Source organism: Gekko japonicus, unplaced genomic scaffold (genome assembly GCF_001447785.1).
Source record: "Gekko japonicus isolate JY-2015 unplaced genomic scaffold, Gekko_japonicus_V1.1 scaffold546, whole genome shotgun sequence".
NCBI lineage: Eukaryota > Metazoa > Chordata > Lepidosauria > Squamata > Gekkonidae > Gekko > Gekko japonicus.
The window spans coordinates 820,259-837,077 of NW_015173139.1; positions in this window are offsets into that span (position 1 = coordinate 820,259).

Consider the following 16,819-nt stretch of genomic DNA (forward strand, 5'->3'; position numbering starts at 1 on the left):
AGGAAAAGGTGCAAGTTGTAAAACTGGAAGGAATGTTCCAATTCTTTGAACAGACTAATGACTTGTTTTAAGAGTTCACTGGCTGCCATTTCTTAAGCAGGTTATTTGAGCCAGAAATGGACAAATACTTTGAGACACTGTGCCACTTGCCTGGAGATATGTCAGCCTAGGAGACGCTTGGCATACAATCCGTTTTTTGCCTTTAAATCTGGAATATACTCATTCTTTTTTACCAAGGCAGCACAGAAAAGGGCTAGCTGAATCAAATGACTTCATCAGCTAAAAGAGACACATTTAAGGTTACAAGGCTTATAAACTGACCTTCTCTGACTGACACAGCAGGGTCATGCAATCAAGGGGTGCTCTCTGTGAGTAAATCAATTGAAAGACAAATAGCCCTGGTTCAAGGCAGTGATTATTGTTAAGGCAAGCACTAGACAAGGGTTGCCCCCCCACCCATCACTCATTAAAGACTGTTCTCAGAGTGCTGATGTGAACCTAGATTCCTGTGGTAGCTTCAGAATGATTAGGTGCAGGTTTGATTAAGGTCCATATAATGTAGAGCTTGATGCAAAAATTGGCAGCTGTAGTGCTAATGAAAGGTAAATGTGTTGATCATAATGGTTCCTGCTGGCCTTTAACTTGCACAAACCATTTATCAAGTACCTATTAATGCTCCAGGATCTCTCCTAGCCCACCACAGGGAATTTACATATATACATGATAATGAATGCATACTGCAAAGGAAGACAACAGTTTCCAACATTCATGTTACAGTGACTGTAGCCAGAATGTTGTACTGGACAGTTCATTGGATGGTTCAGTGGATGGTTGTGTCTTACTATCTCTGAGGATCAAAACAGATGAGAAACGGAAAGACCTCTGGTCAGATCTTCCCTTAAAAGGAAATTACAGCTGTTCAGCTGCTTGGTTTGCATTAGAGTCATGTGGGAAGGAGAGGTAGATTAACCCTTTCATTTCTGCATGACTTTGCAACTCAAAATTCAGCTCCCCTTTCTGCTATAGCTCCTTAAAGAAAAACAGACAGGAAAAATGGATTCCTGCCTTTCCCCTCCCTTAAATAGTTAATAAGATCATGAGGGCCGTTTTGGTTAGCAAACACTCTCTCCACTTCCCACCTGGCCCTGATCCAAATAGAGAAGACCACTGGAGTTCTGTGATCACTGTCACATCTAGGGCTGCCAGCCAATGGCTGGCAAATGGAGGGAGTATGGAGGCGTTGAGACATGGGGGCACCATTGGCATGACTGTGTTATGTCATTTCCACAGAAAACCATAGAGTTTCAGGTGATTTCTAAAGTGGAGTGATGACTCTACCAAGTTTTCCCTGGAAGTGACATAACATTGTAATGCAGATCAGACACCATTTTAGTTCGCTTGCCTGCTTGTTTGACCAAACTTTGGTCAAAGGCTTCTCAAGGCCTACTTGGGGCCGTGGAATGCTTGGTAGATTGTAAATTGTGAGAAAGCTAACGAGGTGTCTGGGTTACCATGGAGACAGAGAAGGAGGTCCTGAAGTTCCTGATAAGAAGGAGAGTAATGTCCTTGACTCCCTGCAGCTGGCACTTAGCTGTGCTAGCCTGTGGGGCCATTAATTAATTAACACATTCCCAAGTGATAGCACCTGTGTGGGGATGGAGATGGAAACCATCTTTAAGAATTTTAAGTTTCGTTTCCCTAAAGCCATAAACAAGTATTATGGGATGGTGGTCCCCCTGGTTACTGGCAAAAGTGACATCACTTTGCAAGACTGTGAATGGTCAACAGGCCTGGATCATTCGTAGCCTTTTTTCCTATAAGTAACGTGGTTCTTAGTGGCCATGTAGGATTCTTTGGGTATTTTGGCCAAGCCTGGTCAATACTCTGAAGCAACCTTCATTATGCCTTGAATACTTGGACTACCCCTGATGGGAATATGCACTCTGGACTTGTACTCCGCCTCTATAAAGACTTTGATACCTTGAAGCCTTATACAGGTAAACTGCTTATACATTGCTTGTAAGTAATTAGCTATGCTGGAAAAGCCTAGATTTATTGTTTTGTCCTTCACTGCCTAAAGTCTCGTGTTTTATAACTTTGCACAATTTTTACTTAAATAAAGAAACTTATATTTTACTTGGACTGGGTTATTAAGCCTCACGAACTTCAGAGTCTGAATCCTGTGTCTCAGACCACTGGGTCTTACTACTACCATTTGTGTGTCTTTGCTCAAGCCTGTGGTGGAGACTACAGACTTGTTCTTGGATGTGTGTTCCTGTGCCAGACTGGAGATTAAGTCACTTTTGCTCCAGACCTGTTGGGAACTCTGAAAAGTGACTGGTGGCAGACTACCTCTGATATTTTGTTTGTGTTAACTGGTCCTTAAGAACAGTGTCAGGTCCTGGAGAGGACCTGTACGCTGTTACAAACATAATGAAGAAGAGTGCATGCATACAAAAGTTGAATAAAATGTTGTTGGCCACTGGACTCAGGCTTTGCTCTGTAACACCAACTATGATTTTTAATTTTTTTTCTCCTGCCAGCAACAGCAGCTTGCAGTGGGAGTTTCCCCTCCCCTAGTGGGAACCTGCCATTCCTAACTACATCTGCTTTGACTTCAAATTTCAGTTTTCCTTCTGTAAAAGTGGAAATAAGAGGCACTCTGTTTCATTTGATGTACAATTTTGTTAAGTCTTAGTAGAAGGAAAGCTTGAAAGTGTTCTTTGTATTTTCATCAGCAGGACATCTAGTGGGATATACAGGAGTCATCAGGTTGGATATGTACATTCCAAATACCTGCATTTGCCTCCTTGTGGTCTTTTACATTTACAGTGTCTAAAGCCATTGATTTCAATTGGATTAATCTAACCGTACATAGGATTGCATGGCAAATCAAACCAGCATGGTGTAGTAGTCAGAATATCACACTAGGATCTGGAAAACCCAGGTTTGAATCTCCACTCTGCCATGGAAGTTTGATGAGTGACCTTGTGCCAGTCATAGACCTTCAGCCTATCCTACCTGACAAGGCTGTTGTAAAGATAAAATGGAGGAAAGAACAATGTATGCCATTTTGGGTCTCCACTGGGGAGAAAGGCAGGATATACATGGATAAATAAATGTGTATTTCAATAGTGGCATTTTTAATTGTTTTGATATTTTAATTAATTTAGCAACCTGCTCTAGAAGCCTCTGGTGAGAGTGTAGTCTAGAAGTTTGTTTAAAATAATACACACTTAAATGGCCTTTACAACGGTCCTATATTTCTTAACTAGGAATAAGGCCCGTTGCGGAGGAAAATGCAACGAGTTCTAGAGAGAGGGTGTGGGAGAGTGCCTCGGCCTGTAGCACTGGGCCGGGGGGGGGGGCAGCTGTGCCCAAGTGCCATGGTGAGACCACAGCATAAGAAGATAAGAACATAAAAGAAGCCATGTTGGATCAGGCCCAAACTAGATTTCCTGCTGATGAAAATACAAAGAACACTTTCAAGCTTTCCTTCTACTAAGACTTAACAAAATTGTACATCAAATGAAACAGAGTGCCTCTTATTTCCACTTTTACAGAAGGAAAACTGAAATTTGAAGTGCGTCACACAGTGGCCCAAACCCAGGTGCCATCAGGGGGTCCACCAGCGAGGCCAGAACTTCAGAAGCCCTCCCAGAGTCCCCCTCCCCCGTGGTGTAGTGGCTGGGCTGGATCTGGTGAACCTGGGCTCGAGTCCCCACTCTGCTGTGGAAGCAGGCTGCAAGGTGATCCTGGGCCAGCCCCTTGATCACAGCCTTCGCCTCCCACCCAGGGTTCCCTGTGGCTCACCCTGTTTTCCCCAAGGGGGACCTGTAGTGCCTGGGATCTGGACCCAAGGGAACCCAGAAAGGCAGCCCCCATTGCAGATGTACCTTTTGCCAGGTTGGCCACGTCAGGGAGAAGCACCCGTCAGCAGAGCTTCCTTCCTTTGGGGGGGAGGAGAGGCCACAGAGGCCCAGCGACAAGCAAGCCTTTCCTGGCTGGGACCAGGGCTGCCTCCCACTTCCTGTCAGTGAGACGGAGCCAGCAGAAGTGCGGAGGTGGTGGCAGGCCGGCCGGGTGGTCTCCTCCACTGGGAGCCCAGCCAAGCCGGGAGCTGTGCTGTGTTGACTGGCGCTGTGGCCGGGAGGCCAGGCGCCGGTGTGGCCAGGATGGTGAGCCTGTGGCCCCCCATCTGCCGGAGGGTGGTCACCCTGGCTGAACCACAGCCTGTGGCTCAACACAGCACCGCCACCCCCCGCTCCCTCTACAGCAGCATGGGGGTCCCGGAACCGCTGTGGAGTGTGCCAGCCAGGCGAACATTGAGTCAAGGAGTGGTGTGGCACGGCACCACTGCGGGGGGTGGGCGGCTCACTCCTCCTGTGCCACCAGCGCGGTGTCCGCCACCACCAGATACTGGGCAGGAGCGGAGAGGCCACCTCCTCATCCTCCTCCCCAGGTCTCCCAACTTCAGCATGGGGTGGGGGCATCTCCAGAAGCCATTGCAAGTGGCTGGGATGTGTTGGGAAATGAACTAATTTATGGTTTTATATCTGCTACACACGCTACACATGGACTGTGCACACATCTGTATACCATGAACCAAAGAAAGCTGTTTGCATCACCTACTGTGAGAGACTTCACATAGGGAACCCTTGCCTGCATTTTATGTTAATGTAGCTTCCACACATTCAGATCAGAGAGGATCATGGAAAGAAGAAGCACATGTTAGCCATTGTGAGCAGAGAACAACAACTAAGAGGAAGAATTCTGCCATTACTGCAAAGACGAGATGTCATGCAGGACAGGGGCCTGATCTGCATCTGTATAGCAGTTTGCTGTTGATGGTACCTTGAATGCCTGAGAAAGCCAAGATTCATCTGTACTTCAAAGAAGATACAGGAAGACAACATTTCACACCTGGCCAGATGCTATTCCATGAGATAGAGTGTAGTATTTTAAATATTGACCCAACCCATAGCATACCTGCCCCTTTCTCACATGCACCAATAGGGAAGAACTATGGGATGGACTTGTAAGTAGGTGGGATTACAGATTGGCAAGGTGCCACCCACCTGGAGATTCAACTATAAAAGTAAAGACCCAAACCCTAGGTCTTTGCTAGCCACCTCTATCTTCTTTTCTACCCCTCTACGACCTCTATCTTCTTTTCTACCCCTAAGGTCCAGCTCTCTATCCAACAATCCTTTGTCTACTTTTAGATCTCTTGGACTGCAGCCAAAGAGGTCCATGCTTGCTTAGATGGTTCTAGCAGGTGTGATTTAGCCTAACCCCCTAGGTATTACTTTCTACCCCATTCCCATTGCAACAGACAAGACTTCTGGACACAGGCAAGTATAAATCGAAATAGTGACCGACCGACCTCCAAATAACTGAGAATCTATTTTATTTCTATTTCTTTAATTCTAAAGGAACCTTGAGTATATGTGAATTGAGAGACTGATTATTTTGTGACTTTGATATTGCTTAGTAAAGAAATTATTTGTTTTGGAAAAATACCCGTGTGGTCTGCATTGCTGGGACTCTGGGTTTGGACTCAACCCTGGTATAGCTGGTCAGAATTCACGTTAAAATATAGCTAGCCTCAGCTGTAGATAAAGCTGTTGGCGTAACAGATGGGAAAGCGAAGTTCTTCTTTCCTGGGCCCCTTGAGAAGAAGGGGAGTCTCCCCATGTGCCAGGCGGGACTCCTCTAGCAAGGCGTGTGTGGTGCGCTTCCTTGGGCCGCCAAGTGGACCCCGGGGTCAGCAGCGGCGACCTGGAGCGGTGACAGGTGTGTAGCAGGGCGGGTTGAGCATGGCCCCTTCTCCTAAATGAGCAGAGCGGGGCTTGAGTGTTTGTTGTCTGAGGGAGCCGGGCACTGTGTGAGCTGAATTTTCATGGGCGCTGCTTGTGTGGGCAGAACTGAAGCAATGGAGCCAATGACCTTCTGTCCGAACACAGCCAGGGGATTGGGAGACGTTCTGAGTGGCAGTTCAGGCAGCCAGCTGATTTTGGCGTGCATAGAACGTTTTCCCCCCAAATGGCTTTTATATATATATATATAATTTTATTCAAAATTGAGTGCAAACAATTGAATATCAACAACTAAGCAATGTACAATGCAAAATCATTTCAGAGTAAGAAGACAAATAAAGGTATAGGTAAAGGTTCCCTTGCTCGAAAGCCAGTCGTATCCGACTCTAGGATTGCGGTGCTCATCTCCATTTCAAAGCCGAAGAGCCAGCGCTGTCCGAAGACGTTTCCGTGGCCATGTGGCCGGCATGACTAAACACCAAGGCGCACGGAACGCTGTTACCATCCCACTGAAGTGGTACCTATTTATCTACTTGCAATTTCTTGCTTTCGAACTGCTAGGTTGGCAGGAGCTGGAACTAGAGATGGGAGCTCACTCCATCAATCGGTACCCGGGTCTCGAACTGCTGAACTACCGACCTTCCACAGCCTGCAGTTCGGCATCTTAACCACTTGAGCCACCACAGCTCCATAAGAAGACAAATAGGATTACATAAACTTCAGAACAGAAGAGTTAATAGTGCAATTATGATGGATAACTGGAATTTTGGTTCAGCATAACCTATGGTAGAGGATTTGTTACAAGGATGTATCAATTGTGAGCTGCCTGAGACTACTGTATACTGGCATGCATACGATCATGAACTTGAACATCCGGGGTCAGTTAGTGTGCTGTGTTGTCAAATTCAGGAGTATAGCTTAGTTAAAGGTGAAGCCATGATGCAAAGTTCAGATTTTGTGGCAGGAGATCATTTTCTGCCATGAATTGTAAGTATGGGAACCATGTGTTTACGAGTCTGGAGTGTGTTGTGCACGATGATGTTCAAGAGGTGTCTAATACATTGGCTATTTTGTCCATGATGAAGAATTCCCATATTTTGTTTCTCCATTCCTCCATCATTGGTGGTTTGTCTGACTTCCAGATGGCTGTGATGGTGAGTGAGGCTGCTGTGAGCATATGTGATGTTAAACGTTGGAGGGGATCTTTGCCTTTCATTGGGTCTCTGAGGTGAAGAAGTATGCTTTCTGGGGTCATCTGGAGGGTTTGCAAGGTTATCATTGTTATTTCAGCAACAACAGTCTTCCAGAACTGTTGGATGTGAGGACAACTCCACCAGCAATGCATGTAATCGCTCACCGCTCCACATTTCTTCCAGCATAATGGTGAGTAAGATTTATTCGTGTGATGTAATCGGCTTGGGGTATAGTACCATCACGAAACCAGTTTAAAGTATTGAAATTGGATTTTGAAGACTCTGGATCTGTTCGCTATGGTGGACCAAATGGAAGACCATTGCTGTTCTGTCAGTTGTGTGCCAAGATCTTTTTGCCATGCAGTTTGATAATTCTGTTTTGATGTGCTATGGATGTCTATACAATCAATCAATCAGAACCTTTATTGGCATATTGACAGAACATACAGCAGCCAAGATTATATGTGTCTTTTCTCTCTTCCCCCCCCCCCCAGCAGCCTAGGCTCAATGAGGAAAAAATATCTCAAACTCAGCAGGTCCACCAATGTTTTACATTGACTAAAATATTTAATTATACCTGTTTACTTTTAAAATAAAACTAGTTACAGTAATCTTTCAATATGCCAATCCAACAGGAAAAATATTAATTATTGTAAATACATTTTCTGTGGAGAAAAGTGTTTTTTAGTGGGAGTTGTGTATGGGGAAATGTTTGCTTTTGCCAAATTACATTTTTTCCCATTTTAGTCATGCTGCTGAGTTTCCATAGTAAGTAATAGTAGTAATAGTTTGCCAGGTCTTTAAGACTTTGAAAGGGGAAATGACATTGGAACTACATGTCCCACAGTGCACTGAAGTGGCCTGGCTGAAAGAATTTCAAAGCAAATTCAGTTCAACTGGAATAATCCCCCCTATGCCTAATTCATACTGAAAATCGCCAGAATGTGTGGAAGAGAAAAATTTTGTTTGCTAAGCAGCTGTTCTTTCAACCAAAGCAAAGACGAATATTTCATAAAGAAGGGATTGGGAATGGAGAATGGTGAAAAACGACTTTGTGAAATGAGGGAGATGAATGAAGGTTACGTTGGCAGAGATGTAAGGTGGCGTTTTAATGATGCTAATTTCCGTGCCTGGCCATTTTTCTCTTACCGACTAAGCACCTTGGTTTGGCTGTGCCGCCTGCCCTTCCACCCCATCCATTACACCCCACAGTGGCACTGGAGAGACACCGGCACCAATTTACTTGATAAATTCTGCTGCTTGTTATTTGAGAGATCGGACAGGCATCGTGCTTTCGGGAGATTAATTTTTGATTTATCGTTGGCAAAGATGATTTATTCGGATCCTTCCCCAGGGCAAAGGCAGGGCTGTAAATATTTTAAATGCTGTTAGCTGGTGACAAGAAACATAGCTGGATGGGAAGCAGGGCAGATGGGAATTTGAAATCATAGCAGCCTTTCCACTAAATTACTTAAAGGCAACTCTGAACATTTGCTAGTCTGTTCAAAATGGGGAGTAAGGAAAAGGGGGAAAGGAAATATATTAAATGGTTATCTTATTAACTGAGACAACATCTCCGCTTTCTCAACAGAGTCCATTTGCTTCCAGCCCTGCTGCTGATTGCATTCCATCACTTTCTACCTGTGTCTTGGCATTGCTAAGGGCATCAAGTGTACCCTAGGGACAGGGCTGGGGGTTGGACACCTGTTTCCCATGGTACCGTTTCATTAATATTACTATATATTATGGCTTGGTGGTTCATGGAGATCTTAAGTTGTAACTTAACTCTGTTTTCCACCCACAATTAAAAGTTCATGGTGGCAGGTCAAGAAAAACCATTATCCCACCCCCAAATGAAACATGAGCCAGCCATTCCAAGAACAAATCTTGTCTCAAGGACATTTTACCTTTTGCTGTAGAGAATTTGCAGGCTGGATTCATAGCCAATTACTCACTTCAGCCAAGGTCTCTCTCTTGTAGACCAGTCGTATGTAGCCTTTGATGCTGGGAAGCGCAGGAAAGGAACTCCCCAGTGTTTTTAGGCCAATAGAAGCTGTGTAGGATCCCAAATCAGATCAAGATCATGGGGCAGGTATGGAGAATGTTTAACCCAGGGCATTTTTTGGGACAAAGAAGTGCCAGAACTCTCAAGAGGAACATGAAGTTTTCAATCTGTATACTGAAAACTCATGAACTTTTCAACATTTTAAAAAGAATTTTGTTAAAGAGGTTCCAGAACTCTGCTCTGGCACATTCCCCCAGGGAAAAAAAAGCCTTGATAACCTGTCTCTCCACACACAGTTTTGATGATCAAAACTGATTAGCTCTGAAAGGGGGGGAAAGACATTATCTCTTTGTCTTTTTCCTCTTCTAGCACAGTTAATAGCTGCAATATACAGTAATACGTACTGTAGGTCAGTCACAGGTAAGGATGCCAATCTCCACCTGGAGATCCCCCAGAATTACAGCTAATCTCCAGACTACAGAGATCCGTTCCCCTGGAGAAAATGGATGCACTGGAGGGCGGGCTCTATGGCACTGTACCCCACTGAGGAGGTCCCTGTCCTCCCCAGGCTCCACCCCCACATCTCCAGGAGTTTCCCAACCTGGATCTGGCAGCCCTACCCCTCCACCCTACCCACCCCCGTTGGTTGCTAGGAGGGACCTGGCTACCCTAATCACAGGCCATTCAGAAGCAGAAAAAACACAATTATAAAGGTACTGTAGGTGAAAACCAGGATGTCTGCCTTAAAGGTGTGTGAGAAATAGAGCACCAGATGCTCACAGAAGCAATGGGTTAAGTTATTCTGCAACATGTTGACGAAGGCTTTCACGGTCCGAGCTCATTAGTTGTTGTGGATTTTCCGGGCTGTATGGCCGTGGTCTTGCCAAGACCATGGCCATACAGCCCAGAAAATCTACAATGACTAATTACTCTGCAACATTTAGTCACATAGACACACTGCATCTAGAAGAACATGAGTCTTTAGTGGTTATAGGAGAAATATGAACCAAGAAGTTAGAAATTGTCTAAAAGATCACCTAGCTTTAGCACCTACCACAAAGATAAGATAACTCACCTCCCCAGCCCTGCAAAATCATTTTGTGCTGACCAGAGAAAAACCAGCAGTAAAATGTATGCAACAGAAAGAATAGCTCCAGATGCCTCGAGTGAGCAAGCCAAGCGACACATTAGAAAGCAGAAGGGAGAGCAGAATTGTCTGGCTAATTAACCACTTTGACCAAGAAACAAACTGTTTCCTGATCTGAATGAAGGTAAGTATCAGGACCCTCCACACGAGTAATATCCTTCCACTGAACACAGTAACTTAGTTCACACACTTTTCTGAGCAGCAAGTCAACTTTTGTGTTGGTGACCTAGCCAGGAACCCTCCCAGCCCCATGTACCTAAAATAGAATGTAATACGGTCACTGCAGTGACTCAGTGTGCACTATCTCTCCCTTCCTTGAAAGAGAGGACTTTATATCTCAGGAAGAGATGTCAAAGGAATTACATGCATGTGAGAATCAGTCCACTGCCTGCTTTATTTTGCAACTGTATCAGAAAACAGTGCTAGAGATTTTAAACTTCTGAAAATAAATCCTAGAATTTGGGGAGCAAAGAAACTGCATACCATGAAAAGTATGCTTATTTGTTACTCCTGCATCTCAAACTCTTCAGGAAGCAGTTTGAAGCAGAGCTTACCACCAATTTCTTTAGCAGTGGCAGTGGCTCTTTACTCCATTAAGAACCCCTTTCTCAAAACTGGTTTATCATCTCCTTTTTTAACTTTTTAAATTATTTAATTTTCACATACATAAAACAATAACAAAAACTGTAAACAGTGTAACAAAGTATACATTAGACAGTCTTATGACTACTCAAACTTATACAACTAATGAAATATCCATAAAGAAAGAATGACATGATAAGCCAATAGCAGTACCATACATATAATATCCCCCTCATGGATCACTGCCTTATCGTGGCGAGGGGGCTTGCGTGGTTCGATTAAGCTGTGGGCTATGCCATGGAGGGCCACCCAAGTTGGAAAGGCCACAGCAGAGAATTCAGACCAAGTGTGATCCCTGGAGAAGGAAATGGCAACCCACTCCAGTATTTTTGCCAAGAAAACCCCATGGACAGTATCAAAAGGCTAAAAGATATGATGCCGGAAGATGAGCCCCTCAGGTCGGAAGGTGTCCAATATGCTACTGGGGAAGAGCAGAGGGCAAGTACAAGTAACCCCAGAAAGAGTGAAGAGGCTGGGCCAAAGCTAAAAGGATGCTCAGTTGTGGATGTGTCTGATGGTGAAAGGAAAGTCCAATGCTGCAAAGAACAATACTGCGTAGGAACCTGAAATGTAAGATCTATGAATCAAGGTAAGCTTGACATGGTCAAAAATGAGATGGCAAGACTGAACATCGATATTTTAGGAATCAGTGAACTAAAGTGGACAGGAATGGGCGAATTTAACTCAGAAGACCATTATATCTACTACTGTGGCCAGGAATCTCGTAGAAAAAATGGTGTGGCCTTTATAGTCAACAAGAGAGTGCAAAAGGCAGTACTGGGATACAATCTCAAAAATGACAGAATGATTTCTGTCCGATTCCAAGGCAAACCATTCAACATCACAGTAATCCAAGTCTATGCCCCAACCACTGATGCAGAAGAGGCTGAAGTGGACCGGTTCTATGAAGACCTACAACACCTCATAGAACTAACACCAAAAAATGATGTCCTCATCATCATAGGGGACTGGAATGCTAAAGTAGGAAGTGAAAAGGTAACTGGAATAACAGACAAGTTTGGCCTTGGAAAGCAAAATGAAGCAGGGCAAAGGTTAACAGAGTTTTGTCAAGAGAACACACTGGTCATAGCGAACACCCTTTTCCAACAACCTAAGAGGCGACTCTACACATGGACATCACCAGATGGGCAACACCGAAATCAGATTGACTATATAATTTGCAGTCAAAGATGGAGAAGCTCTATCCAGTCAGTAAAAACAAGACCTGGAGCTGACTGTGGTTCAGATCATGAGCTACTCATTGCAAAATTCAGACTTAAACTGAAGAAAATCGGGAAAACCATGAGGCCATTCAGGTTTGACCTAGATCACATCCCTGATGAATATACAGTAGAGGTGAAGAATAGATTCAAGGGTCTGGATTTGATAGATAGAGTGCCTGAAGAACTATGGACAGAGGTTCGTGACATCGTACAGGAGGCAGCAATCACCACCATACCAAAGAAAAAGAAATGCAAGAAAGCAAAATGGCTTTCTGATGAGGCTTTACAAATAGCAGAGGAAAGAAGGAAAGCGAAAGGCAAAGGCGAAAAGGAAAGATTTACCCAACTGAACGCAGATTTCCAGAGAACAGCAAGGAGAGATAAGGAGGCCTTCCTGAATGAACAGTGCAAAGTAATAGAAGAAAACAATAGAATGGGAAGGACTAGAGATCTCTTCAAGAAAATTGGAGAAATCAAGGGAGCGTTCCATGCAAAGCTGGCCATGATAAAGGACAAAAACGGTAGGGACCTAACAGAAGCAGAAGAGATTAGGAAAAGATGGCAAGAATACACAGAAGAACTATACAAGAAAGACCTCAATGTCCTTGACAAACACGACGGTATAATCACTGACCTTGAGCCAGACATCCTGGAATGTGAAGTTAAATGGGCCTTAGAAAGCATTACTAACAACAAAGCTAGTGGAGGTGATGGTATTCCAGCTGAGCTATTCAAAGTCTTAGAAGATGATGCTGTTAAAGTTCTGCACTCCATTTGCCAGCAAATTTGGAAAACGCAACAGTGGCCACAGGATTGGAAAAGATCAGTATACATTCCAATCCCAAAGAAGGGCAATGCCAAGGAATGTTCAAACTATCGCACAATTGCACTCATATCACACGCTAGCAAGGTCATGCTCAAGATCCTACAAGCTAGGCTTCAACAGTACGTGGATAGAGAACTACCAGAAGTACAAGCTGGGTTTCGAAGAGGTAGAGGAACTAGAGATCAAATTGCCAACATTCGCTGGATTATGGAGAAAGCAAGAGAGTACCAGAAAAATATCTACTTCTGCTTCATTGACTATGCTAAAGCTTTTGACTGTGTGGATCACAACAAACTATGGCAGGTCCTTAAAGAGATGGGAGTACCAGACCACCTCACATGTCTCTTGAGAAACCTGTATAAGGGCCAAGAAGCGACAGTTAGAACCGGATACGGAACAACTGATTGGTTCAGCATAGGAAAAGGAGTACGACAAGGATGTATACTGTCACCTTGCTTATTTAATATATATGCAGAGTACATCATGCGAAATGCTGGCCTGGATGAATCACAAGCGGGAATTAAGATTGCTGGGGAAAAGATCAACAACCTCAGATATGCAGATGATACCACTCTAATGGCTGAAAGTGAAAAGGATCTAAAGAGCCTCTTGCTCAGAGTAAAAGAGGAGAGCGCAAAAGTGGGCTTGAAGCTCAACATCAAAAAAACTAAGATCATGGCATCCGGCCCCATCACTCCTTGGCAAATAGAAGGGGAAGCTGTGGAAGTAGTGACAGACTTCACGTTCCTGGGATCCCAGATCACCGCAGACTGTGACAGCAGCCATGAAATTAAAAGACGCCTGCTCCTTGGGAGGAAAGCGATTGTGAACCTAAACAGCATGATAAAAAGTAGAGACATCACCCTGCCAACAAAAGTCTGCATGGTCCAAGCAATGGTATTCCCAGTAGTCATGTATGGCTGCGAGAGTTGGACTATAAGGAAGGCCGAGCGCCGAAGAATAGATTCTTTTGAACTATGGTGCTGGAGAAGACTCTTGAGAGTTCCTTGGACTGCAAGGAGATCAAATCAGTCAATCCTCAAAGAAATCAACCCTGACTGTTCCCTGGAAGGCCAGATAATGAAACTGAAGCTCAAATACTTTGGCCACCAAATGAGAAGGGAGCACTCACTGGAGAAGACCCTGATGCTGGGAAAGATTGAAGGTCAAAGAAGACGGGGACGGCAAAGGATGAGATGGTTAGACAGTGTCATCGATGCAACAAACATGAAATTGAGCAAACTTCAGAGGACGGCGGAAAACAGGAGGGCCTGGCGAGATCTTGTCCATGGGGTCGCGAAGAGTCGGACTCGACTGTGCGACTGAACAACATATAATATAATGTACATATTATAATAAGTATAAAGATTTTGAGTATTTGGGAATTTCCTCAAGCTGTGACAAAAAATCTAGTATAATAAACCACACTTCTGCAAAGTCGTTGTGTGGTGGGTTTAATTCATACTGACTAATCTTAGATGTACTTTTTCCATTACATAAATCTCCCATAACTTCCAATACCATAATGTGAGTATAGGTGGATCCGGACACTTTCATATTAAAGCTATGCCTGATTTTGCTGCCACCATAAGGATAGAGGTAAGTTGCTTCCTGATCTGCGGCACTGAGACTTCTGGCCAGTAATTCAAAAATATTAGTGCAGGGGAATAGGGCACCTCATAGCCAGTTATTACTGCTATTTGATGTAATACTTCCTTCCAAAACTGCTGAATTTTCTCACATTGCATGTTGATGGCTGGAGGGGATATTCCAAGTTAGCATCTTTAGGGAGGTCATACGTTTGCAATCATAGGGTTACTTCCAACAAGTTTTTCTACTGGCAAAAGGTCCCCTTTGACCACCAAAAAGGCTATCCTGGGTACAATGGGTCCTGCAAGTAAAAAGGCATGTGGGATACGGGTTATAATAAGGAGGGGAATTCGTTGAGACTGAGTGAGAAGGCCCTCTGGATCCAACCCAAAATCTTTATATGCCAGAGGCTAAGTATGCAGTTTGTGGCAGGTGCCATGAGACAACAGGTGGTGTTGCAGATTTTGCACTAAGTTGACTGGGAGGGGATATGAAACCTTGCGGGGGGTCTGTGAAGCAATATTTATTCAAGCACAGGTGTTCCTCTGTGCCACAATTCCCTCGGCACTGACACCTTGATGCTGTGCTGTATTGACAATCTAAAGGATCTGGATGAAAGAGAATCTGGATTGTGCTCCTGCTGGGAGGAAAAACACACACAGTGAGTGTCTCCGGCTAACTTATGCAAAAATGCAAATAGGGTGCTTTCTTCTCTTTGTATTTGAAGGCTTATTTCATGCCTGTCTCTCCCCAGGCTTTACAAACATTCGGGAGTTTTTTTAGTAGCTGCAAGTTAATTCTAGAGGATACATGACTCACATTCTTGTAGTTGTTCAATAGCATGCCATCAATAAGGATGGGCAGCGTCTCATGCTCAAAAAGACAGGCAGGCAAGGTAGAACTGAGCTGGCAGGCAGTCATTTTGACAGGCACAGGTTCAGGAGGTTCAGGAATGTATGGATCAGATCCTGTGCAAGCTAGGATCACCAAGCTCACAGGGGATCTCCGGCTGACTCTCCTCTACCTGCTCTCCAAGTTTGGTGTCTCTATCTTGTACAAGATCTGCTCTATACATGCCTGAACCTCCTAAACCTGTGTTTGTCAAAATGAGCATTTTGAGAGGCTCAGGAGTGTACAGAACGGATCCTGTGCAAGCTAGAGACATTAAAGTCGCATGGGACCTCCCTTGGTCCTCTACATGCTCCTCTACATGCCCAGTTGTTGCTTTGAAGTTTTGTAAACATTCTGATTGAGCAGAGACAGTCTGTCTGGGAATGTATCCACTCATAAACCCGTAGGAACCTCCACAAACAGCTTAAAAGTTTGTGGAAAGTTCATGCCAGACACCCTGCCCCAAACTTGACTTCACAAAGCACAAACTGGCCAAAATTCATCACAAACTTTAGTTTGTGAGCCAGTTTGTGCCCATCCCTAGTGCAGGTAGTGCCTTCCTTGCAGCATTGGAGGGGCACCACAGTGATTTGCCTAGGGCACTAAAAGTCCTTGGCTTAACCCTGGGCTCACTGTATTCTGGTTTATGGGTTTCTGGAAAGCAGACCATTAGGTTTATTTTTCATTACCCCCACCTGGCTCTTCTGCAGATAGTGCTGCAAGTCCATTCTCCACTTTCTAGTTCTCTGGGACAACATCCTTGGAGTCAATGTCCAGGTCACAGCTTGAGACATCTATAAGGCTTTTAGTTTCCTTTTGATTCTGTAGGGCTGGGGAATCCCAAAACCACTGGGACCCGCTTAGTTTCATATGCATTCTTATCATGAATTCTGCAAGACAGTATGCCATAGGCGGTGAAATCTGAGAGACGTAGTATCATGTCTAGTCTTAAATGCTGCTCTTTGAATGCTTCCCTCTCATTAGGAGGTTTTTAATCATGGACAATTACATCCATGACAATTGCATCCATCAAAGACCAACCTGAGGTCTCCCAATCCATTACATTTTGATCTTGCTAATTCATTCTTGTCTTGTGAGCTTACAACTCTTATATCCCTCATTTTCCACCCTGTGCCTCCAGTCATCCTTACAAAACCATCACCACAACAACTACTAGGAAAATAGCTGCCGCATAATTTCTGGGTTCCCCTGCCTTTGCAGCAGGTCTCTTGGATCTGCTCCCAAGTCGTAAAGGCCATCATTCTTGGCTAGGACTTTGGTAGGTTGAAGCATATGCCTGACATTTGCATAGAAATATTCTTTTCATAAAAGAAAGACTAATATTGCCTTTCCTTTCTTCCCTAGTCCCCTTCCTCCTCTCACAAGAATAGCTTTCTTTCATTGAAAGATCAGAATGAATTTGCAGCTCAGCAACTGTTTGCTGTTTCTGATGGGAGTGAATGCTCAGAAGACTCACATAGCC